This window comes from Phacochoerus africanus, chromosome 12 (assembly GCF_016906955.1).
Source record: "Phacochoerus africanus isolate WHEZ1 chromosome 12, ROS_Pafr_v1, whole genome shotgun sequence".
NCBI lineage: Eukaryota > Metazoa > Chordata > Mammalia > Artiodactyla > Suidae > Phacochoerus > Phacochoerus africanus.
In genome coordinates, this window is record NC_062555.1 from 2,218,658 (window position 1) to 2,244,235 (window position 25,578).

At 37.0% G+C, this 25,578-nt stretch overlaps 2 pseudogenes; both read right to left on the bottom strand.

Annotated features, from left to right (window-relative positions):
• Positions 1-598: 598 nt before the first annotated feature.
• On the bottom strand, positions 599-2,541 carry LOC125112983 (olfactory receptor 8J2-like; annotated as a pseudogene).
• Positions 2,542-8,991: 6,450 nt separating this feature from the next.
• On the bottom strand, positions 8,992-15,505 carry LOC125112984 (olfactory receptor 4A47-like; annotated as a pseudogene).
• Positions 15,506-25,578: the final 10,073 nt, after the last annotated feature.

Sequence of the window (25,578 nt, forward strand, 5' to 3'; positions counted from 1 at the left end):
TCTAGACCTCCCAAGCAGTTTCTGCTCTGCCCCACCCCCCCAGCCCAGAGACTAACCTCTGGAGCCCAGGTCTCAGTGCCCAGCCCCCACCCAGGCTTCCCCCGGCCCTTTCTCGGGGACCAACCTCTGGAGCCGAGGACTCGGTGCCCAGCCCCCACCCAGGCATCTCAATTTTTGGTGACTGTGCCTGTAGTTCAGATGGTCCGTTCGGTTCTTGATCGGCTTTTCCGTACTCCAACTTACTGCTACACTCTTCTCTGCATCTGGAGATTCTTCTGGTTCGTTTGATCTTTCCCCCGAGTAGGTGACTTTCCAGGGTGCGGGATCCCTTTCTCCTCTTCAGTTCCCTTTCGGGAGTGCCCGTCCCGGTCGGATTCACCTTCTCTCACTCTCCTCTTTTCTCCCGTTCTGCCCAGTAATGTCACAAACTTCTTGCCATTATTGGAGTTTAGGTTCCTCTGCCAGCGATTGGTTGCTGTTCTGTGCGAGTCATTTATTCTGTAGATGTGCTTTTTTTTTGTGGTGTTTGTGGGAGAGGGCGAGCGTGTCCCCCTACTCCTCCGCCATCTTGTCCTCTCCCGTGTAAATTTATTTTAAGTCAATGATAACAGTCCAAAAAGTTGATAAACTGATGGGTAAAATGTGGCAAAAAGTTGTACAACTTTTAACAGTTGTAGAAAAGATATTAGTGACAAGGAAGTTGATTTACCTGACTTTTGACAATCATCCAAGAAATGATTCCTGCATGCATTCCTCCATCATGAGCTACAATGCTTTCTCTTCCATATTTAGCAATTCTGGAAACCCTTTACTAACTCTACTAACTCATATACTAAAAATAATTTTATTGATATATAATTGATTTACAAGGCTGTGTAAGTTTTATGTGTACAGCAGTGTATATACATACTGCAGTCTGAACCTAAAAAGCCAAAAAAAAAAAAAAGCAAACAATATTGAGTATAGTTTCCTGTGCTGTAGTGTAGTAGGTCTTTGTGGTTATCTATATATATAGTGTGCATATTTTAATTTCCAAATCCTACTTTATCCATTCTCTTCCCCACAAATATTTTTCCTATCTCTATGAGTCTATTTCTGTTTTGTAAATAAGTTTGTTTGTTTATTTTATTCTTAAGGTCACACCTGTGGCATATGGAGGTTCTGAGGCTGGGGGTCAAATTGGAGCCACAGCCACAGCAAGAGCAACTGGTGATTCTGAGCCCCTTCTGCAACCTATACCAGAGCTCAAGGCAATGCTGAACCCTCCACCCAACAAGTGAGGCCAGAGATTGTACCCACATCCTCATGGATCCTAGTAGTATTCATTTCCATTGTACCACAATGGGAACTCCAGTTTGTAAACAAGTTCATTTGTAAACATGTTACTCTAAAATGTGTTTACATTCAAATGATTATTTTTTACTTATATCAGTGCATTTTCTTTTTACAATGAATACATTTTTCCACAGGGAAATTTAAATTTGGTATGAAGAGCATTAATGGTTTTTTTTTCCATTGAAAATAATTGATTTTAAAAACTATTGCCCTTTCACTTAGCAGGAGAAAATAAACCCTTAAATAAGGGGAGGTGTCATTTAAAATTTTCATTGATTTGAATGATTGACAGAGAATATCCAGAAATCTCTTCAATGTTACATCTTTGTTCCTTAAGCTGTAGATGAGGAGGTTCAGCATTGGTATCACTAGGGTGTAGAAGACTGAAGTCAACTTATAAGTGTCTAAGGACAGGTTGGTCCTTGGTTACAAATACATGAAGAGAAGTGTCCCAGAGAGCCCAGTGACAGCCATCAAGTGAGAAGCACAGCTGGAAAAGGCTTTTTGTCACCCCTCTGAGAAACGTATCCTCAAATTGGCAAGGACGATGTTGAAAGAGGATGTTAGAGTGATAATCAGAGAGAAAAACAAGTTCGCCCCCAAAAAGGTAAACACTGCTCTTTCTGGAATGTATGTATCAGAACAGGACAAGGCTAACAAAGGGACATTATCACAGTAAAAATGGTTGATCACATTGGACGAGCAATACCACACAGAGAACACACAGGAAGAGAGCGTCAGGGTGGTGGTCAGACTGTAGAGGTGGATAAGGGACAAGAGGAGAAGGCAGATCCGTGGGAAAAAAACACCACCAAGTAGATCAGGGGCTTGCAAATAGCCATATAGTGGTCATAGGCCATGGAAGCCAGCATGAAAATCTCACCCATGATAAACACTAAGAATCTACCTAGCTGGGCTGAACACCCATATTAAGATATGGTTTTGTTTGTAACCATGAAGTAAACAGCATTTTAGGGGCAATGACAGTAGAATTACCAAGGCTGATGATAGCCAAATGCTGGAGGAAAAAGTTCATGGGGGCTTAAGATGAGAGTCAGCACTGGTGAGGGTGATGATGCCCAAGTTTCCTGCCAAGGTCAGAGCATAGATCACCAGGAAAATGCCAAAAAGGATGATCTGGAGTTCTGGGCTGTCTGAGACCCCCAGAATGAATTCAGTCACTTGAGGGAGATTCTCTGGAGTCATTTATTTTGTTGCTTTTTATCTTCCAATGGGGGAAATGGCAAGAGAGTAATAGATGGTAAAACGTTTTTGTTTTTGTTGTCTCCTGTTAGATACGAGATTCTTTTTTTCCTTTTTTTATAATTTTACTTTCCCACTGTACAGCAAGGGGGTCAGGTTATCCTTACATGTATACATTACAATTACATTTTCCCCCCACCCTTTCTTCTGTTGCAACATGAGTATCTAGACAAAGTTCTCAATGCTATTCAGCAGGATCTCCTTGTAAATCTATTCTAAGTTGTGTCTGATACGCCCAAGCTCCCGATCCCTCCCCCCCCCCTCCCCCTCTCATCAGGCAGCCACAAGTCTCTTTTCCAAGTCCATGATTTTCTTTTCTGAGGAGATGTTCATTTGTGCTGGATATTAGATTCCAGTTATAAGTGACATCATATGGTATTTGTCTTTGTCTTTCTGGCTCATTTCACTCAGGATGAGATTCTCTAGCTCCATCCATGTTGCTGCAAATGGCATTATGTCATTCTTTTTTATGGCTGAGTAGTAGTCCATTGTGTATATATATATACCACCTCTTCCGAATCCAATCATCTGTCGATGGACATTTGGGTTGTTTCCATGTCCTGGCTATTGTGAGTAGTGCTGCAATGAACATGCGGGTGCACGTGTCTCTTTTAAGTAGAGTTTTGTCCGGATAGATGCCCAAGAGTGGGATTGCGGGGTCATATGGAAGTTCTATGTATAGATTTCTAAGGTATCTCCAAACTGTTCTCCATAGGGGCTGTACCAGTTTCCATTCCCACCAACAGTGCAGGAGGGTTCCCTTTTCTCCACAGCCCCTCCAGCACTTGTTAATTGTGGATTTATTAATGATGGCCATTCTGACTGGTGTGAGGTGGTATCTCATGGTAGGTTGGATTTGCATTTCTCTTATAACCAGCGATGTTGGGCATTTTTTCATGTGTTTGTTGGCCATCTGTTAGATACGAGATTCTTAAATGTTTCATTTAAAATCAGTTTACTTAGGTTCACAAACACTTAAAAGTTTCAGACCTCTTTAATTTTTTTTTCCTCTCCATCTTTTCACAATGCTGAGAAATACAACTCTCCAGAGAACCATTTCTGGATCTTAGACCTGCTTGAACAAGTTATTAATGTATTTATACATTGCAAGATATATCTTATATTGGATAAATATCCATTAATTTATTATATTTTTATATATAGGTATTTTATGCATATGTAATTTATTAATATAAATTTCAGGAATATATACATGCATGTATATATATATATGTATGTATTTACATATACATATGCATGCCTACATGTGTGTTTGTATTTCTAATGATAAAGCAGTGCTACCTATAAGGTGATGATGACTGCAGTGATATCTAGCTGTTGTTTTTTTTCCCCTTAGGTGCTTCAGACCTTCCTTCCAGCTCATCCTTTGTCATCATCCTTGTATTTCCCCAATACTTTTTTTCTAGTATACAGCATGGTGACCCAGTTAACACAAACCTGTATACAATTTTTTTCTCACATTATCATGCTCCATCAAAATTTACTAGACATATCTCCCAGTGCTACACAGTAGTATATAATTGCTAATCCATTCCAAAGGCAATAGTCTGCATCTATTAACCCCAAGCTCCCAATCCATCCCACTCCCTCCCCCTTCCCCTTGGCAACCACAAGTCTATTTTCTTACTTCTGTGGGAAACTCTTTCAATATTCTGGGTTTTTCCTTAACAGTCATTGCATCACCACTTTGATTCAGTTTCCACCCAGGAGACTTACACTTCAAACTGTTCTTTCTTATAATCTTTCAGAAATTCTGAATATGCTTTTATTAAATAACATTTCCTTTCTTTGACCAAATGAAACTCTTCTATCCTTGTTCTATCCCTCTATCTTTTAGATTCTTAGACACGTTTTAATTTTTTTCCATAAGCACTTTCTTTTCTTTTTTCTTTTCTTTGCTCTTTCTTTCTTTGCTCTTTTCTTTTTCCTCTTTCTTTCTTTCTTTCTTTCTTTCTTTCTTTCTTTCTTTCTTCCTTCCTTCCTTCCTTCCTTCCTTCCTTCCTTCCTTCCTTTCTTCCTTTCTTTCTTCCTTCCTTTCTTCCTTTCTTCCTTTTTTCCCTTTTTAATGGCCACACCTGATGCATATGGAAATTCCTGGGCCAGTGGTTGAATCTCAGAGCTGCATCTCTATCCTATGCCACAACCACAGCAACACAATCTAAGCCAACAGCAAACAATACCAGAGTTTGCAGCAACACTGGTTCCTTAGTCCACTGAGTGAGACTGGAGATTGAACCCAAAACATCACAGAGACAACATCGAGGCCTTAACCCACTGAGCCACAACAGGAACACCCACTTTCTTTTCTTAATTAAAACACAATTTACACCTCTCTTCTTTAAATAGGTTAAAGCCTGCTTTGACTTTTTAAAATGTGTAAGGTGTAGGTTGATCTGATTATTTTGCTTCTAGAGAGAAATGAGTGGAGGAGGGGCTATCATTATTTAGCATGCAATATACTCTGTGTCCAGAACATACCAGAATCTTTGAAATCATGATTCATTATTCTGCAGAAGTGACCTAGAAGGTGGATATAATTATTTATATGTCTGATGAGACAATTTAGACCCAATGAGATTTACTTTCTCAAGGAGTCTGTAGAGGATATTTGTTAATGGCATGGTATTATGATTTTGTTTTTTTTTGTGTTTCTTACACATAAAGCAACTCAGTGCATGTTTCATTCTGAGATAATATATTCAATAAATATATACTTAATTTAAACAGATGAAAAATATCATTGATAGCATTCATTGTATCTAAATTTGTGCAAATAACTATTGAATATGAGGGCATTTGTATGTATCTTTATCTGTTATTAATTGCATTTTGTGAAATGTAACTGATGACACAATGAGGACTCTTTTTAATTTGGTCAGTGTATGCCATTGAGATGAGCTTCTGCAGAACAGCCCCAGTTTTCTCCTATTTCTTTAGAATTTTGTTTGATTTAGCATTTTCTTTTTATAAGAGCTCTTTTAATTTTTCCAAATAGTGTTTTTGTTTTGTTTTTGTTTTGCTTTTTTAGGTACACACTTGAAGCATATGGAAGTTTCCAGGCTGGGGTGGGGAATCAAATCAGAGCTGTAGGTGCCAGCCACAGCCACAGCCATAGCAATGCCAGATCTGAGCCATGTCTGTGACATACACCACAGCTCATGGCAATGCCAGATCCTTAACACACTGAGTGAGGCCAGGGATCAAACCCTCATCCTCATGGATCCTAGACAGTTTCATTATCACTGAGCTATTATGGGGACTCCTCCAAATAGTTTCTTATTTGCTTTTGAAAAAAATTAAATGTTTCCTAAAATAATAAATTCTGAGTAAATATCATTTTAAAAGATACATAATGTTAATCATTTATGTCATTATTTACCAGAAATTAATTTTAATAGCTTGTGATATGATTTCAAGACTATGGTCTATTGGTCTCTATAAAAATAGATGTGTATTGTGATAGGGACAAACACAGCAACTCAATATGGATTCTCAGCATCCATTAGCAATAGAGAGACTGACTGTTGACACCAGGAAATCTTTTCATCCCAGGGTTTATCACCCTGGACACTACAGAAAGCAGGAAGGGGAGAAAACATGTTTTTGTTGGCATTAAATAACTAAGAAGTATTTCCAGGAGACACAGAATCCTGTATTTCAAAGACAGTTAAGAAGATTCTGACCTGGGTAGAGCACCTGTAAATACATCCATCAATTCTGCCAGTTCTATGGCAGGAAACATTCTTTTTTAGGTTAAGGGGAAATATACTCCCTGTGATGTCTGGTCATCACTCTGTACAAAGGCTCAACCAGTCCAATTTATCAATAGAGATGATAGAAACTCTTGCTTAAATTGTATCACCACCACTTCCACTTAACACTCAGTGGACAGAGATGTGAGTGACTTGGAAAAGAGAACAGAGTAGATACCATCTCTGTTCTGAGTCTGATTTGAGTTGATAGTTTGCCAGATACTTACTGGCTCTTCTCATCCATAATTAGTAAGAAGTAAGGAAGTAAGGTATTTGGTATTACATACCTGAACACAGAGATTGGCTGAGACTGCTCCTAAGGGGCTTTGTGTGAAGGGTGATAAGGAGTTTTTAAAGTGTCTGAAAGTCCCTGAAGATCTTTACACTGAAACCTCTGCTCATGACCCCAGTCCCTGAACATGAAAGCATGAATTCCTAGCTATAGGTCTGAATTCCCATGGAAAGAAAGACAAACTGAAGGCTCATTAGTCAAATATCTATACAAAAATATTACTCAAAGAGTGAAAACGTGGAGATAGCCTAGGAAGGTTCTTAGGTAATATATTGAGTAACTTAAATGCAATGACTCCACCCTTTTTTTGAATGTTTTCAGTTGTACCCTATATTTTCGAGGAGCATTGCTGAAGGCCCTGGGATGGAAAAAAACCCAGCAGTTATAAAAGCATGTGATTCTGGCCCCGATGTTTGGTTTAATGTAAATATTGGAATTACTACTGAATGCAAAACCTCCACTCTTGTGTGAATTACAAACATTGGTGTATTTGTCATAAAAGTCAGATGATGTACAACATAAAGGCAAAATTGAATTTGTAGTATTTACACTGAATAACAATATTTTGATAAAATTATTAGGACACCTGTCATATACAGGGTACAATTTCTAGTTTTATTTAAAATTATTTAGATGGAAAATTTATTTTTTCACACAATCCTGTAAGCTTTCTTTCAGCATACGAGAATGTTGTCATTAAATACTGATAACACTTAAGTTTATGTTTGTATGGTATTTTCTAGTCCATCACTTTATAGAAGAAAGAATATGTCTAAATAACTTGCTTTTGTATGAGTACCTTTTAAAATAAAACCAGGAAAGAGCAGATGTTTGAAAGTTATTCGTTTACTGACCTATTGATGGGATGAATGATGCATATGTGAATAAATAAATGAGTAAACATCTATTCTAAAATTATGAAATTATTATGTTTTCAGTTCCCAGGACCATAGTCTTGCTTTAATGTAATTTTAACTTTGATAAAGAATCAATAATAAGTTGCATAGCATCCTCTATTATATTTATTACTTTGAGTAGGGGCACAATGTTCTTAGTGTTAATATCTAAAAATGTTGCAGAACTTTTTGACTTTACAATAAAGTAACAGACACATTGTGGAGAATAAGAAGAAAATTACAAAGTTTTTTTTTTTTTTTTTTACGAACTCTAAGTTACTTGCTACAATAATTTAAATCCTTGAGTTTCATTCTAGAGATCAGATATACTTTTTTTAGAATGATTTTTATTTTATCCTTTATAGTTGGTTCATCAATTTTCTAATACACAACAAGGTGACCCAGTCACACAAACAGGTATACATTCTTTTTTCTCATATTATTATGCTCCATCACAAGTGACCAGACATATTTCCCAGTGCTGTAAAGCCTGATCTCATTGCTTATCCATTCTGAAGGCAATAGTTTGCATCTATTAACCTCAAATTCCCAGTCCCTCCCACATCCTCCCTCTCCCTCTTGGCAACCACAAGTCTGTTCTAAATGTCCATGTTTTTTCTTTTCTGTGGAGTTTCCTTTGTGCCCCATATTATGTTTCAGATATATGTGATATCATATGGGATTTGTTTTTCTGTTTTTGCCTTACTTCACTCAGTATTAGTCTCTAGTTCCATCCATGTTGCTGCAAATGGCATTATTTTGTTCTTTTTATGGCTGAGTAGTATTCCATTGTGTATATATACCACATCTTCCTAATACAATCATCTGTGGATGGACGTTTGGGTTGCTTCCATGCCTTGGCAATTGTGAATAGCGCTGCAATGAACATATGGGTGCATGTGACTTTTTCAAGGAAAGTTTTTTCTGGATATATGTCCAAGAGTATGATTGCTGGGTCATATGGTAGTTCTATGTATAGTTTTCTAAGGTATCTCCATACTGTTCTCCATAGTGGTTGTACTAGCTTACATTCCCACCAACAGTATAGGAGGCTTCCCTTTTCTCCACACCCTCTCCAGCATGTTATTTGTGGACTTATTAATGATGGCCATTCTGACTGGTGTGAGGTATTACCTCATAGTAGTTTTGATTTGCATTTCTCTAATAATCAGTGATAATGAGCATTTTTTCACATGTTTGTTGGCCATCTGTGTATCTTCCTTGGAGAAATGGCTATTTAGCCCTTTTGCCCATTTTTCAATTGGGTTGTTGGCTTTTCTGCTGTTGAGTTTTATAAGTTAATTGTATATTTTAGAGATTAAGCCCTTGTCAGTTACAACATTCAAAAAGATATACTCTTGAAGGTTATGTTGTTCCATCTTCTGTAATGTTCATTGTATGTTGTCTTATGTGACCAAAGACACTGCCAGACTCAGCTGACAATACTGTCATTCCCCATTTCCTTATCAACTCTGCCAAATATCAATTTAGCATTCTATAACATAGGTAAAGATTTTTAAAAAAAATATTTAGTTTACCATTTTCATTGTTATTGATGCTTTATTTTACAACTTGATCTCTCATTTGTAGCTTATTACTTATTGATCAAGAGGTATTTTCTATTTCCCACGTCTTCAATATCCTATTTAGTTAACATACATTGATCAACCAGACAAAACTCTAAACACTAAACATTACTGGATCACTAAATTTCACTTTTCAAAGTATTTGTAAGACATTCACACACATAAATAAATTTGCTGAAAAAAAATGGCTGACACTGTAGTTCCATCACACAAACAACAGATTTGTCTTAGGGTTCATTATTTTCAAGTATCTCAGTTATATATAAATTAAATATACATACATATACACATACACACACACACACACACATATATATATACACACACACACATATAAAATTATCATAGGAGTTCCTGCTGTGGCACAGTGGGTTACGAATCCAACTAGAGCAACTCCGTTCTCTGCAGAGACTTGGGTTTGATCTCTGGCTAGGTGCAATGGGTTAAAGGATCCAGTGTTGCCACAGTCATGGTGTATGTTGCAATGTCTCAGATTCAATCTCTGCAGGGGCAGACATAAAAAAATAAATAAATGTAAAAAATGAAAATTTATCAACACTTTAGATTTAATATCTAATTAATGTATCCAATTGTTAGTTATTTTTTTAAGTTTAGGGTACCTATTTTACACCAAGAACTGTGTTATCTGTCAGTTCACATTTATTAATAAATTGGGGAAAATATGTAATAGATTTTTTCCTGCATGGAATTTATATTCTCATGATAGAGTCAGACACAAAGAAGGAGACAGTTTAATAAAGTAGGGGTAGTCTTATTCACCATTTATAAGGCAACAAATAGGGTACTGGACAGGAAATGAGGGAAAATTCTATTATGGATAAAGTAATCAGAAGACCTTTGCTAAAAGGTGATATTTAAGCTGAGATTGAAAAGCTAAGAAGTGGCTGCCCCTGGAAGCACTGTTACAGACAAAGAAAGTAAAATTAAGTAAAGTTACCACACTTCAGAGATCAGCATATATATGTAGAAAACTCAAAGAATTTCATGGAAGTTTTTATTACAGTAACTCATTAAAAAGAGTGAGGAGAGTGTGCAGTCCTGTCTTGTATCTGATTTTAATGAGAAAGCTTCCAACCTTACAATGTTGAGTTGAGGTAAGCTGTGGATCTGTCATATATAGTCAAATGATGTTGAACCCTAAGAACATATTAAGAAAACAATTCCAAACCTGAACTCCTACTAAAGAAAGTTTAGTTTTCCCTCCAACCCCATGAAAGAAATCTATTCCATTTATAAAAGCATCAAAATAATAAAATACTTAAGAATAAATTAAACCAGGGGGTTCCCATCATGGTTTGGTGGTTAACGAATCTGACTAGGAATCATGAGGTTGCAGGTTCGATCCCTGGCCCTGCTCAGTGGGTTAAGGATCCAGCGTTGCTGTGAGCTGTGGTGTAGGTTGCAGACGTGGCTCAGATTCCAAGTTGCTGTGGCTCTGGCGTAGCTACAGTTCCAATTAGACTACTAGCCTGGGAACCTCCATATGCCATGGGAATGGCCCAAGAAATGGCAAAAAGTCAAAAAAAAAGACAAAAAAAAAGAATAAACTCAACCAAGGAAACAAAGTCTTGTATGATGAAAACCACAAAGCATTGCTGAAAGATATTATGGAAGACACACATACATGGAAAACATTCATGAACTGGAATATTTAGTGTTATTGACATGTGAATACTCCCTAAATTGATCGACAGATTCAATGCAATCCCCGCTAAAATCCCCTCAAAATAAATTTTAGGATAGATTTTCCTATTTATGAAAAAAATACCTCAAAATTGTTTTTTGCCAAAACAGAAAAATCCATCCTAAAATCTATGTGAAATCTCAGAGGATTCCAAATAGCCAAAACAATCTTGAAAAACACCAAAGTTGTTAAACGTATACTCCCTGATTCCAAAATATTATGCAGCTATGATATTCAAAACAATGTGGCCTTGGCATATGAGGTGAGTGGTTAAAGAGGATGCAGTAGGAATACCCTGAGCTCACCTCCTCCCCAAGCTACAACTGTTTACATGGAAACCAATCATTGAGAACAATCTGAAAATGAGCAGAAAAGATCCCTCACAACTAAAAATATTTTTTAAAAAGTAACCACAACAAGACAGGTAGGAGTGGCAGACACATGGAATGGTCAAATCACATCCTCCAGAATCAGTGACCCACAGATGGGAGAACAACTACAGTTTGTTTAGTTTCTCCCTAAGGTGTCTGGGGCCTGAGCCTCACATTAAGCTCCCCAGTCCCATAATTACTGCACCAGGAAGATAAGCCCCCAAAACATTTACCTTTGAAGGCCTTCATGGTTTACTTTGGGGAGAGCCAGAAGACTGTGCAAAATAGAGATTCCACTATTAAAGGCACACACAAAATCATACATGTTCCAAGACCAAAGGCAGAAGCAGTCATTTGAAAATGCCTGGATCAAAATCACTTGTTGACCTTGGAGCATCTTCCTGGAGAGGTAATGAACAGCTGGGGCTCACCTGGGGAGATAGATGCTGGCAGCATCCATTTTGGGGGGCTTACAAAAAAGGACACTGGTGCTAAGAAGCACCATTTTTGAATCCTTCCGCTAGCTTTTTTTTAAATGATTTAAAAATTTTTTTTCCATTATAGTTGGTTTACAGTGTTCTGTCAATTTCTATTGTACAGAAAAGTGACCCAGTCATATCATATTTTTTCTCACATTATCCTCCCTTATGTTCCATCACAAGTGACTAGGTATAGTTCCCTATGCTAATCACAGGATCTCATTTTTTATTCACTCCAAATACAATAGTTCGCATCTATTAACCCCAGACTCCCAGCCCATCCCAATCCCTCCCCCTCCTCCTTGACAACCACAACTGGTAGCCCAACCAATGGCCACCAGCCCTGCCCAGCATCCAGTCAGCATCATTCCTAGGAAGCCTCAGGCCAAACAAGTACCTGGACTGTGACATAGTCCCAACCACCAGCAAGCCAGCTAATAATGTAGGAACTCTTGAACCTTTAGATGTCCCTGGAACCAGGCTCCAATCACCAGTGGGCCAGCACCAAATCTAGGATTGGCCCCACTCAGAGGTGTAGGCACTGGCCCTGGGAATAATTGGTCCCTGAACCCATCCTCCTACAGGCATGTATCAGCTCCAGGACCCAAGGACCCCAAAAGCAGAGACTCTAGGACATGGCTCCACCCATGTGTGAGGCAACCCTAACCCCAAGACCCATTGAACCACTGCCTAAAACACCACTAGACACCAGGCATGGGACCATCAAGGCTCTTCAGCCAGCTATGTTAAGATCAAGTCCACTCACTCGTAGGAAGGCACTAGCTTCAGAATGCCTGCGATCTAGCATCATCCATCAATGAGACAACACAAGTTCTGGGACCCCTGGCCCCACAGCCAGAGACCCTAGAACCTGGCTCCACCATCAGTGGGCTAGCACCAGTACCAAGTTCTGGTCTCATCAACTAGTGGGAAAGCACCAGCCCCAGGATGCACTGAGTTAAAGCTTCCTTCCCCCAACAACAGCCACATACCATCATGGCCCTGCTGCCAGTCCTTTCAATCCCACCCACTCACTGGGCCAGCACCACCCTGGCCTGACCCTTCCCACTGGCAGAATGACACCAGCTCCAGTACACACTGCTTTGTGACTAGACTACTTTAAACTTACTTTTTGGTTGTTGTAACATTGTTTTATTTTGCTTTTTGAGAAAGAAAAGTGAGGACTTATTTGAGTAAGAAAAACACCTCTTAAAGAGAGGTGGGCAGAGAGCTAAGGCACTGTCCTGCATTTCTCTGGAACACCAGTTATGGGGGCACCCAATTGCATAGGCAGAATATTCACTGGGAAGGTGGAGTTTGAAAGTCATATACCTTAATTTTCAATAATCATATTCCTTAATTTCATTTCAGCTCCACCTTCCCAAAGGGAGGAGGGATTTTTTTCGCCCTTATTTAAATTTGATCTGAAGTGCCATGGTATCAGTGAAGGATGGGTACTTCTTATCTGCATAGCTAATTTTATTATAATTTTATTATAATGAGGGCTTCATGAGTTTAACATAACTGTAAAATTATTTTGATTTTAAACTACTCTATTTAACTTATTTAAATTTAAACTTATTTTATTTTTAATAATTTTGAACCACAAATATGCAAGACTAGGCATAATTCTGAAAAATAATAGTAACGAAGGACTGCCAGTCATATCATGCATCAAAATTTGTTATATATCAAAACAATTATATTATGTATCAACCCACACATGAATAAAGAGATCATTGAAACAAAATAGAGGTCTGAATTGGATCCAGATATATTGGGACTTTAGTATTCAATAGCCAGGGTTTCAAATCAATGGCAAAAAGATGATGATGCAAATTTTTTTTGTCTTTTTGTGTTTTTAGGACTGCACCTGCAGCATATAGAGGTTCCAAGGCCAAGGGTCTAAGCAGAGCTGTAGCCACTGGCCTATGCCAGAGCCACAGTAACTCGGGATCCAAGCTGCATCTGTGACCCATACCACAGCTTAAGGCAATGCCGGATCCTTAACCCACTGAGCAAGAATTTCAGTATTTATCAGGTACTAGTAGTTGAGAATGTGAACAAAAGCATTCTCACAGACTGTGGGCAGGAGCATGGCTGTACTTACTACAACTTCAAGATGGCACAACTATGAATACCCACAACTTAAATGCATATATTATCTGACAATTGATTCAAATATGTATATCAACTGTTCCATTTCCAGGAACCTATACTTGCACATGAAAATATATATACTTACTGTGAAATTTTATGTAATTGAAAAAATTAAGGAGCAACATGAAAAGGAATGGTGGATTAATTTTATTGTACATTTATAAGGGAGTATTGTGCAGTATCAGAAAAACTAAGAATTAGACCTACATGGACTGCTATTGAAATATCCTCCAGATATTGCACACACACACACAAAGTAACTTTACATATACAGAATAAAATACATATATTTAAGCAAAATTACATTCACACAGATTATTACATCATAGATCTTAAGAAACAGATTAAGTGACTACCTCTGGAGAAGAGAATGGAAAATATGCTGAGACAAATAGGAAATTTATTCTATACTTTATCCCATTTTGTATGGCTTTCATCTTTACTATTTATTATTATCTATTACATTTCAATTTTTCTTTAAAAATTAGCATTATATTAAAATTGTGTATATTAAGCAACTAAAATTTATAAAGAAGATAGCCTTATATACCATTAAATATTTCATATAGCATAATAAAAAGAATAACTTTACTGGTAAGAATAACAAAAATAATACAGCCTCTGAAAATAAGTAAAATATAAAATGCATAAATTGGTTAAAAAAGTGTAACTATATAAATATATCCTCACAATTTGTTACATCTTATTGATTCTTCGGTATATGCATTACTCCATTCTAGGTGATGTGGTAAACAAGACATTATAGACCTTACATTGTACAATGGAGAGAAATGGTTATTTACAATACAATTGTAGAACTGTATTCTTTAATTGTACAGTTGCATTATTAATTATAATTATTTGATGGAGAGGAAATCAGAATCAGATCTAAGAAGACTTCTGCATTCCAAAGAATGATGTCAAATGACCCCTTTCATGATGGATTATGCACTTATTTACAATGAGATAAATCTCTTCTCCAGAGCTTCCTCATAGCATTTGTCATCTCTGAATTTCTCAGAGTACAGATTAATGGGTTCAGCATGGGGGTTATGACTGTACAAAACACACTTACTGACTTGTCAATGGAGAAGGTCTTATCAGGTCTTCCACACATGAAAACACAGGGAACAAAGAAGCAGACAATCCCATTGATGTGGGAACCACAGGTCTCAAGGGCCTTCTGCCTCCCTTCCGGACTCAGGTTCTGTAGAGAGTGCAAGATAACTCCATAGGAGATGAGTAAGAGCAGAAACACAAAACTTCAGATCAGTTCTCCACTGGATGCCACTAAGAAGCCAATGATAGAAATGTCAGTGCAGACAAGTTTCAATAAGGGGTACATGTCACACATATAGTGATCAATGACATTGGGGCCACAGAATGGAAGCCCATAAATAGTGCTAAGTTGAATTACTGAGTGCATAAAACTTCTAACCCAGGACACCACCAGCAGCATGACACACCCATTGCCTCACAATAACCAAATAATGCAAGGGCTTACTGATGGCCACAGAGCAGTTGTAGGCCATCACCAACAGAAGGAAGACCTCTGATCCACCAAAAAACTGTTCAGTAAAGAGCTGCATCATACAGGATTGGAAGGATATGGTATTTTTTCCCAAAGAACAAGCATGAAATCAAGTTGGGAGAAACAGATGTGGAATAAATGACATCCATAAATGATAAAGTAGCAAGAAAAAACTGCATCAGTGAGTTCAGGGTCTCACTGAAAGTTACAGTCACTACAATAAGCAGGTTGCCCACCATAGTCAATAAATAGAAGAGCAAGGACATCAAAAAAGGACTTTCTGTTCCTTTGAATTCTGTGTGAGGCCCAATAGGATAAAGTGACTCACAATGTTCCTTGTTTCCATTTCTTTTGTTCTATCTATTCTGCGTAGGAGCTGAAGTCAGATATTAGAAACAGTTTACCTATAAACCAAATGATTTTTTAAAATTGCATGCATTATAAGCTTAAATTCATTTGATCAAAAATGTACCTAGCAAATCTATTTGCATCAAACCTGTCATAGACATTATGATTACCAAGTTGAATATTGTTCTCATTGATAAGATATATAATAAGGAGTCAGCTCATACAGACTAGTTTTATAAGTTTCAGTATAGAATATTCACATGGATATGGGGTCACAGTTCAAGAACATTTAAATCAACTCTAGGATCTGGGACTGCTTCCCAAGGAAAGCAGTACTTCAGCTGAGTTTTAAAGAAGTGACAGAACAAGAGTGGATGGAAAGGGCATACCATGAAAAGATGCACCATGTATAAAGTCACTTAAATTAATTGACATATTTGAAGTGAGAAGAACAAGTGGCGAATTGATCTATGTATACAACTACCCAATTGACATCTCTAAAGGGATATCAATTTAATGGTTGTTAAAATAAATTTTTAATTTTCTAAAACAAATGTATTCTTTCCTAGGTGTTCTCCATCTCATTACATGGTAAAGAACAGTTTCATGAAAGAGAAAGTTAATATTGCAGGAATATCTACCAATTTAATGCAAAACTATATGTCATATTCTATGCTCATACTTAAATGCTATATATATATATATATATATATATATATATATATATATATGCAGCTATCTATACATATATATGTGCATCTATATAATATATATACTTATAAAATCACATGATGTATAACATTTAATCTTTAGCAAGTATTACTATCCTCAATTTTTTATGGAAGAAACAGGCTTAGAATACATAATTTTATCAAAGTCATATTTTTCAGTGAGAGAAATGGAATTATAAACTTACTTCAAAATGTCTATCATTCCAGAAACAGGTTTTCAATTTTTCAATTGTTATAAATCCTAGTTTATAATTTCCTACATTTTGAATTAATTTACACAACAGAAAAGCCTGGCATCCACTATTAACTGTTATAAATTTATCCTTTGGATTCTTGTTCACAGTTAGCAGGGAGTCCTTTTAACTACCTCATAAGGATCTGGAAGTGTCTTTTCAATCCAGTGCAACCACCAAGGATAAAAAGCTGTATCAGTTCTTAAAGACATACTTGATTTCACATGATTCTGTCTGCCCATTTTCTTCAGAGTCTTCTAAATATTTCAGAAAATCGTTATTACTCACATTGTAGATTTATCTTAAAAGAATTCCACAATGCACACAGGAAAAAAAATCCCCATTAGGGAAATTAATCCAAAGGGCAAAAAATCTTTATCATATAAGAAGCTAACTACCAGATATTTTAAAAGGGAAATTGTTCTCTGGTAAGTAGCTTTTTTCCTGATCTCTTCAAAAATTTAAAATAAATAAAAAACTTACCATGAAGTTTTATTGGCCATCTCTTTCTATGTGTTACTAAGGCAAAACCCACCTTACTGAGATTTTAAGAAGACACTTTTAAAAAAACTCACATTTCTGAAGAGGATGAAACCTTCTCTCTGAAGGAGGCAAAGATTCTGGGTCATCTTGTACCTTCTAACCATTTATAGCAACTCATGCACTTGGAGTGTGTCCAAGACTGATTCTTGCATAATTATATTCACTGTGATTTCCATCAACTCTTAAAAGAACATATCTGTGTAAAAAGACTGTTAGATCAGTCACATAATTAGAGTCAGGAAGATGTAATAAAGAGAAAAACAAAGCTTCAGAACCAATGTCAAACTTTTGCCAGTAGAAAATAAAAACCAGCCCTGTTATTTTGTTCCAAAGAAAATGAATTTATCACTTATTTCCTGACCTAGCCATAGGAATATGTCTTTAGTTTTATTTAATACTCATTTTCCCCCATAAGTGAGGGCTTGAATATGTTAAAATTATATCTCCTATTTAGATGCAATAACAGTATTTGTGCATTTTAAAAATTTTATCGAGGACCTACTTTGTGTCAGGCTTTAAGCTATGAACTGGAGAATAAAGCACTTAGTAAACATAGAAAAAATTAGGATAAAAGTACCTCCTGCATTGAACTTATAATACAGTCAGTCATTTAAAAAGTGAACAATTTAATAAGGTAATTATAATCTGATCATGCAAATAAAACAAAACACAGGGTACTGTAAGAAAATAAGAGGGCGAGTCTACTGTGGATAATAATTTAGTAAAGAAGAGATCTTTATAAAAGGTAGTATGTTAGCTGAGATCCAAGACATGAAAAGCAGTCACCATATGAAGCACATGGTTTAAGCTCCAACATCGAAAAGAGCCTGGAGAGTTCAAGACACTGGAAGGTCATTGTACCTTAAGGAAAATAGGAAAGGGAGAGAGAGGAACAAACTGAGGTTGAAGAGGTGGGCAAGAATGGAACTCTGCTGAGTAGTACAGATCTTGGTCAGGAGTATGGATTTCACTTAATCTTCCTTTAAGATTAGAGAAAATAAAGCTAGAAAAGCACATTTTTTTTTAGTGATGGAAAGTGTCCATCTACTAAAATACCTCAAAATTAATTTAAAAGCGCTCCTTGAATTTTCTACCAAGTCCTCTGTTACACTCTGCTAAGTGCCAGAAGGTAAAGGACTATTCCATCATTTGTTTCTTTATCATCACTAAACATAATTACTACACTGCAGATGTTCCATAAAGATAAATAAATATAATAATAGCTTTTGATGGTATCCATAAATTTCCTCTCTGTAGATTCTTTGTGGTTTCTTATCTGTGTATTTCTTTTTGTCTGAAATTTTCTAGGGATGAACAACTAGTTATTAGATAAAGGAAACTCATTTTTAAGAGATGCTAAGCCCAACTGTAGTAAACATTGAGAGTGAGTGACTACCCCAAAATTTCTTAAATGAAATCTGCACAGACTATTCATTTCCAAAGTGTGAATCCATTTTCCCAAAATAAAAGCCAAAGAACTACTTTCTCTATATCCCTGAAAATTGGGTGAAGACATGTGATGGTGTCTGACCACCAGGAGCATTTTGCAAGTCTTTGTGTGGATATAGTATTCTTAGTCTAAAGAGTTCTGAGAATCAGAGTGGTTCCAAGGAAAGTGGTGACACCTCTACAGTTTAGCCAATGGCAGCCCGATCTTAACTCCAACAGGACAGTATCTCCCTGAGCAACACTCTCCTGATGGAGAGTGTAATACTTAACTGTAGCTCACACTAAAATCTGTGACTCAAGTACTTCCAAATCTTCTTCAAGCCAAGTAATTACATATACTAAATACCTTCTACTAAGCTAAATAGATGTGATTCTGTGCCTTCAGAGGAGAACCTTCACATGTACCAAACAGACCTAAAACTATCCATTTCAATTTATTACCATTAATGTAATGTTATCAATTTCAGATGTATTCCAGTTAAAGAATAACCCCACTAAAAAAATAAAATGGGGGGTTCCCATTGTGGCTTAGCAGTAAGAAATCCAACTAGTATTCATGAGGATGTGGGTTCAATCCCTTGCCTTGCTTAGGAGGTTAAAGATCTAGTGTTGCTGTGAGCTGTGGTGTAGGTCACAGACTCAACTTGGATCTGGCCTGGCTGTGGCATAAGTTGGCAGCTACAGCTCCAATTCAACCCTTAGCCTGGGAACTTCCGTATACCATGGGTGTGGCCCTAAAAAGACAAAAAAAGAAATGTCCCTCCTTTTTTTCTTACAAAAGAAATTACTCTTAAGAGGGTTAAATAAAGATGATAGTCATTAACTCAATAAATGTTTTTAAAGCATTGATTCTGGGCCAAGCCTTTTTTCTAAGTTCTGGACATGTGACATTGAACAAAGCACACATTCTATTTCTCTTCTGAATAAATAACTTCCTACATTTTGTTTTACATATTCAGCTTGCATGCTAAATTGACTTCACATTCTCAGTAAAATAATGTTTTGACACACACATACTGGTCGTGTCAGGGGAATGAGACCTACACCTAGATCATGTCTGTGTTTTTGGAAGTACAAGGCCAATGTATAGCAGAGAACAAGAAAGAGGGATTCCAGTAAGGCCAGGGAGAAAGGGAACCATTCCAGCACTAAGAAAGCTCATAAGGCCAATTAGCTTTCAGAGTGTTCTTTCTCTCAGAAAACACAGAGGAATTAGACACAACCTTTTATAAAGCTAAGTATATGTATTAGCTCAACACTCAGACAGGCAAGTAATTCTATTACAATTTAAAAAAATTCCAATATGTTCATTATAGTTACATTTATGAGCATTTCATTGTCTAAAAGCTTATACAGATTATTTTACTTGATCTTGAAAATTTTTTCCATCATTTCCACTCACTGAAACTTAGTAAAGCTGTGTTTTCCAAAGTTTACATTGTAAGTGGCAAAGCTAAGAGCTGAACTCAAATCATCTTCCTCAAACACTATGCTCTTTACCATTATAGTCCACTACACCTTATCACCCATTCCTCAAAGATGTACATAAATTATATGGTACATAAAATCCCAATAAACAGTCAAAACTGTAAAAATGAGGTTCTTAAAATAAAAGACTGCTATAATAATGATTTTTTACACAAACAATAGAAAAAAATAGATTGTAGACTTTATCTTTTGGAGGAAGAAATACAAAATAGAGACTCTGATAAAATGTGCCAGTAAGTTAAGTGCCAGTATGTGCCAGTATGTTAAGTGCAAGTCTAAAATTTGTATTTTCCCAAAATGCTTTATTTTTGCTTTATAATTTCATAGGTAGTAAAAAATGCCTTTTAACAAGAAATCATACTGGTTCTGAGAGCACTCCAACATTTAACCAACAAATAGGTGATAAATACATCTACATGGTATATTTTTATAATGATGATTTCTTATTAAGACCACTTTTCAGACTGCCTAATGCCAGCATCAATATATTTTTGACAAATAGTGTTCCCTTGGCCCTGAGAAATAGAAATTATCCTCAAATTTTCACCATTTAAGGGATAAATGTTATTTGCATTGTTCTCATTATTTCCCCATTAAAGTCATCTTTTGACTCAGAGCTTCTTCACATCTTTTTTTATCTTCTGCAATTCTGAAGGTATAGAATAAAGAATTTAACATACGAGTTAGCATAAAATAAAATATAGCTATGGCTTAATTGATATGAAAGTTAATAATTTTAGGCAGATACACAAATACACAGTGCACAGAGAATAAATTGACCAGAGTAATGAGAGATTTAGATGAAGAGGCCTTTTCACCCACCATTCTAGCTTTGAGATTTCATTGTATATAGCATCACATTAAGAGACCATCAAAAAGAGTAATTTCAACAGGAAGATGAACCTGTGTTGGTAGCAACAACAACAACAACAAAATAAATGTATGAGTGTCCTTGATGAGTTTCAACAGAGTTCAAATCACACATGAACAGATCTGTATCATTGGTACCAAAAAAAGGAAGCCAGTTGGTGAAAAGGATTTCAAGTGTGGCATGGACAAAGCTTCCACCCGAGGTGACTCCTGGGAATGGCCACATCTATTTCAACTTATGATGGTCAGGTAGTACAGATGGGCACATAGTAGTTAGAGGCTATACCTGTCAGCAGAATGATCTCAGCAGCACAGAAATGTGATCAGCAAAGTTTGGAATCATGAACTTCCAAAAAGAGAGGATTTTTCCATCAGTAAGTGTGTCAGTTAACATTGAAGAAGTCAGGGAGGAAGAGCCACAGCTACCTGTAAGAGATAAATAACACAGAAAGATGGAGTTCCCATTGTGGCTCAGAGGTTAATGAATCTGACTAGGAACCATGAGGTTGTGGGTTAGATCCCTGACCTTGCTAAGTGGGTTAAGGATCCAGTATTGCCATGAGCTGTGGTGTAGGTTGTAGACATGGCTCAGATACTGCTGTTGCTGTGGCTCTGGCATAGGATGGTGGCTACAGCTCCAATTTGACCCCTAGCCTGGGAACATCCATATGCCACAGGAGTGGCCCTAGAAAAGGCAAAAAGACAATAAAAAAAAAGAGAGAGAGAGAGAAATAACAGAGAAAGAATATGTAAAGCACCACCAAGGACCTAAAAAAGACTAAATGAAAACACCTGCTTTCCTCATGGATAGGAATTGTGAAACTGCTAAAGATATAAACCCTTGAAAAATTAATCATGCTAAATCAAAACAAATGGAAAAATATTTGTGACTAGCTTGGCTTATTGTAAATTTAATTTGACAACATGAATATGCAAGAACATACATACTTCTGAAAAAGAAGAGTAATGAGGAAATATTAGGCTTGTTGAATTTTAAAATGTATCATAGGTGATTTATAATTATGTCATTCACCAAGTGGTTCATCACTGAAGAGAACAGTGGAACAAAATAGAATCCTGAATTGCATCCAAATATATATGGAGCTTTAGAAACAATGAAGTTAGAATTTCAAATCAGTGGTGAAAGGCAATTATGCAACTACAAAAAATTAGTTCATTCAGAAAACAACAAAACAATCTGTATCTCACTCCTAATATATCAAAATAAATATATTATGGCTCATAAATTTCATATAAAATATAAAATTACAAAAGTGCTAAAATTATTAACTTCTAAAAAGACATGGGATCTTGGTGTTAATAGATACAGACTATTGCCTTTGGAATGGATTAGCAATGATATCCTGCTGTGTAGCACTAGGAACTATGTCTAATCACTTATAATGGAGTGTGATAATGTGAGAAAAAAGAATGTATACATGTATGTGTAACTGAATCACCATGCTGTAGAGTAGGAAAAAAAATGTATTGGGGAAATAAAAAAAGACATGGGAACTAATTTGGTTAGGGGGAAATGAGAAAGATCTTTAACGATGATATAAAAACCACATAAAATATTCATAAAACTTACTAGATCAATAACCAAAAAAATATATCCAAAAAATTCCATATTGATTAAGAAAGCCAAAATCAAGCAACATACCAGAAAATTAAATACATAATGATTTTTGAAAGATTATTTTCTTAGTGTGCAATTGCTCATGAAAATCAGTATGGAAAAGACTAGAAATCAAAGAAACCAAGTTAAAAAACATTAATACATAATTCAAAGATAAATACATTTAAATTTAAAATGGGAAAAGTGGCTTAAATAAATTATATTTTGAGAATTTCAATTAAAGTACCCAAAAGAATTACAATTGGTTTAATAAGTTATATTGCTACATACAAAAAATGTTTAGCACTGATTGTTGAGAAAATGCACAAGCATATATTCTCAAGGCCTATGGGCAGTAATGTAGGTACAACCTCATAAATCACATTTTGGCAATAAATGTGACTATCAATATTTTAAATATGTATTCCCTGTGACCCAAAAACTCTACTTCTAGGAACAAACATTTCTAGGAACATATAAGCCATAAAGAATAGATTTGTTGCAGAATTATATGTGACAGTAAAAGTGAGAATGAGTTAGATCTACATAGACTGGTATGGAAAGATCCACAAGAAGGTGTAGAGTAAAACACAAAAGTTTACATGAAGACATCTATTCACATACCCATATGTAAATATGCCTGTATTTACAGAGATTAACACTCAAAGAATCATAAAACAGAGAGTTTTGTGTATACTCTGGGGAAGAACACTGGGAAGCACTAAAGAAGATGGAAAGGAGGTTTGGTGTGGTTTAATTTACTTTGGTTTCACTTGGTTTGGTTTGATTTCATCTCATTTTACAAGAGGTTTTTCTAAGCTTTCATGGAACAAATCATCCCAACTTTCTATGAACACATCCTATCAATTTCAATTCAGTTTGTAATTGACTTTTTGCTTTCTATCAGTTGTGTTTGTTGAACAAAGTTTCTTAATATAGTTGAATTTATCATTCTTCTTAGCTTTTTTAGAAATATTTTTCAGAAGGCTTTTCACTCACACTATTTCATTTGATTTCCATTTATATATTTTTTTATTATTGAGCTTTCTTTGTGTTTTGTTTGTTCTGTTCTTTTGCCAGACCTGTGTCATATGGAAGTTAGTAGACTAGGGGTGGAATCACAGCTGCAGGTGCCAGCCTATACCACAGCCACAACAATGTGTGATCCAAGCCACATCTGGAACCTACACCATGGCTCATGACAACACAGAATCCTTAACCAACTGGAAAAGGCTAGGTTGCTTCCTCATGGAGCCTAGTCAGGTTGGTATATGCAGAGCCACAATGGGAAATCCTTCTTTGGTATTTTAAAAAGAAAACTGTCATAGACAGAATATTTTGTATGTAATGCAATTGAAAATGAATACAGAGACCATTCCATATATAATACATATATATGTGTGTATATAATAAATATAATTAAATATACTTAACTATAGAATTAATATTTTCAATAGTAAAATAAAAAGAATGGACAGGAGAAGGATCAAAATGGTGGAGGAATAAGGTGTCACACTCACCTTCTCCTACAAACACACATAAAAAAAACCCTACATGTAGAATGATTCACACAGAACATCTACTGAACACTGGCAGAAGAACATAAACCTCCAAAAGGTGCAAGAACCCCTCCACATAACTGAGTAGAACAAAAGAAAAGAGAGAGAGAGAGAGAGAGAGAGAGAGAAAGAATCAGGACTGGACTAGCATTCCTGAGAGGGAGCAGTTAAACAGAAAAGGAAACCATACCCTGGGAAGCCACCTAACCAACAGGGAGATCAGCCAAGATGGGAAGTAGCCAAGAAATGTGCATCAGCTGGACTGAGGAGGGAAAATAAAGGTGAGAACCACAAAGACTTTGTCTGTACCACTACCCTAGATAGCACCGACAGAGATGCTAAGTCAGGGGGTGGGTGCTGAGTCTTGGGCTCCAGAGGTCAGTTCCAGGGAGAGGATTGTGAGGAGACAGCTTGAGAGCATAGGGAGTAGTGTGCCATGGACTGGGGAGCAGAATGCCACAGCCAAGGGAACCCAGGAGGAGGTCTGGGCCCAGAGGAGAAGCAAGGCACCACAGTTGGAGAGGGCGAGAGGAGGAGGGGTAGACCATCATAGGACACTCTCCCTGTATGAACACAGACCCTTGGAGGGTGGAGCACCTCTGGCACAGGGTATGGGTGACGAGAGACCACTTGCTTGGGTTATGGGAGACTGGGTGCCACTTGTGTGGGCTAAGGGCAGCAGAGGGCTAAGAAGGACACAGTGTTTCTTGTGTGATCTCAAGGCAGCATGAACAAACCACAGCAGTCATCTCAGAAACCAGAGGTGGGTGTGGCCCACCACCACTAGGCCTCTGTGAACAGGCCTTGCCTGCAGCCCCAGTCACCTCAGAGTTAGACAAAAAAGAGGGCACTGCAACTGAGTACCACCTGTTGTTGCTCTCACTCCCCTGGGAATACACCTGCCCTGCTGCTTCCACTGCCAAAAGCTCCAGGCAGCACCAACACATGCCTGATCACTGTCTCTTCCCAGGACCCTGCTATTAGGAACAGCCTGTACAGCATCTCCTGCATGGGCTAAGAGAAATATGGTGCTTCTTGTGTGATCTACATGTGGCAGGGCAAACCACAACAGTTATCTCTGACTCCAGAGGTGGGTGTGGCCTGCCACCACTAGGGACCTGTGAACAGGCACCACTTGAGGCTCCAGTCACCTCTGAAGGCACCACAGAGGAGGGCATTGTGATTGAACACCACCAGTCATTGCTCTCACTCCCCTGGGAACATGAAGGCCCTGCCTTTGCCATTAACAAATGTTCCAGGCACTACCAAAATCTGCCTGAGGCTCAGAACCACTTCCCAGGCCCATGCAACTAGGAGTAACCTGTGCCACCTTCCTGCAGGTCCTTGC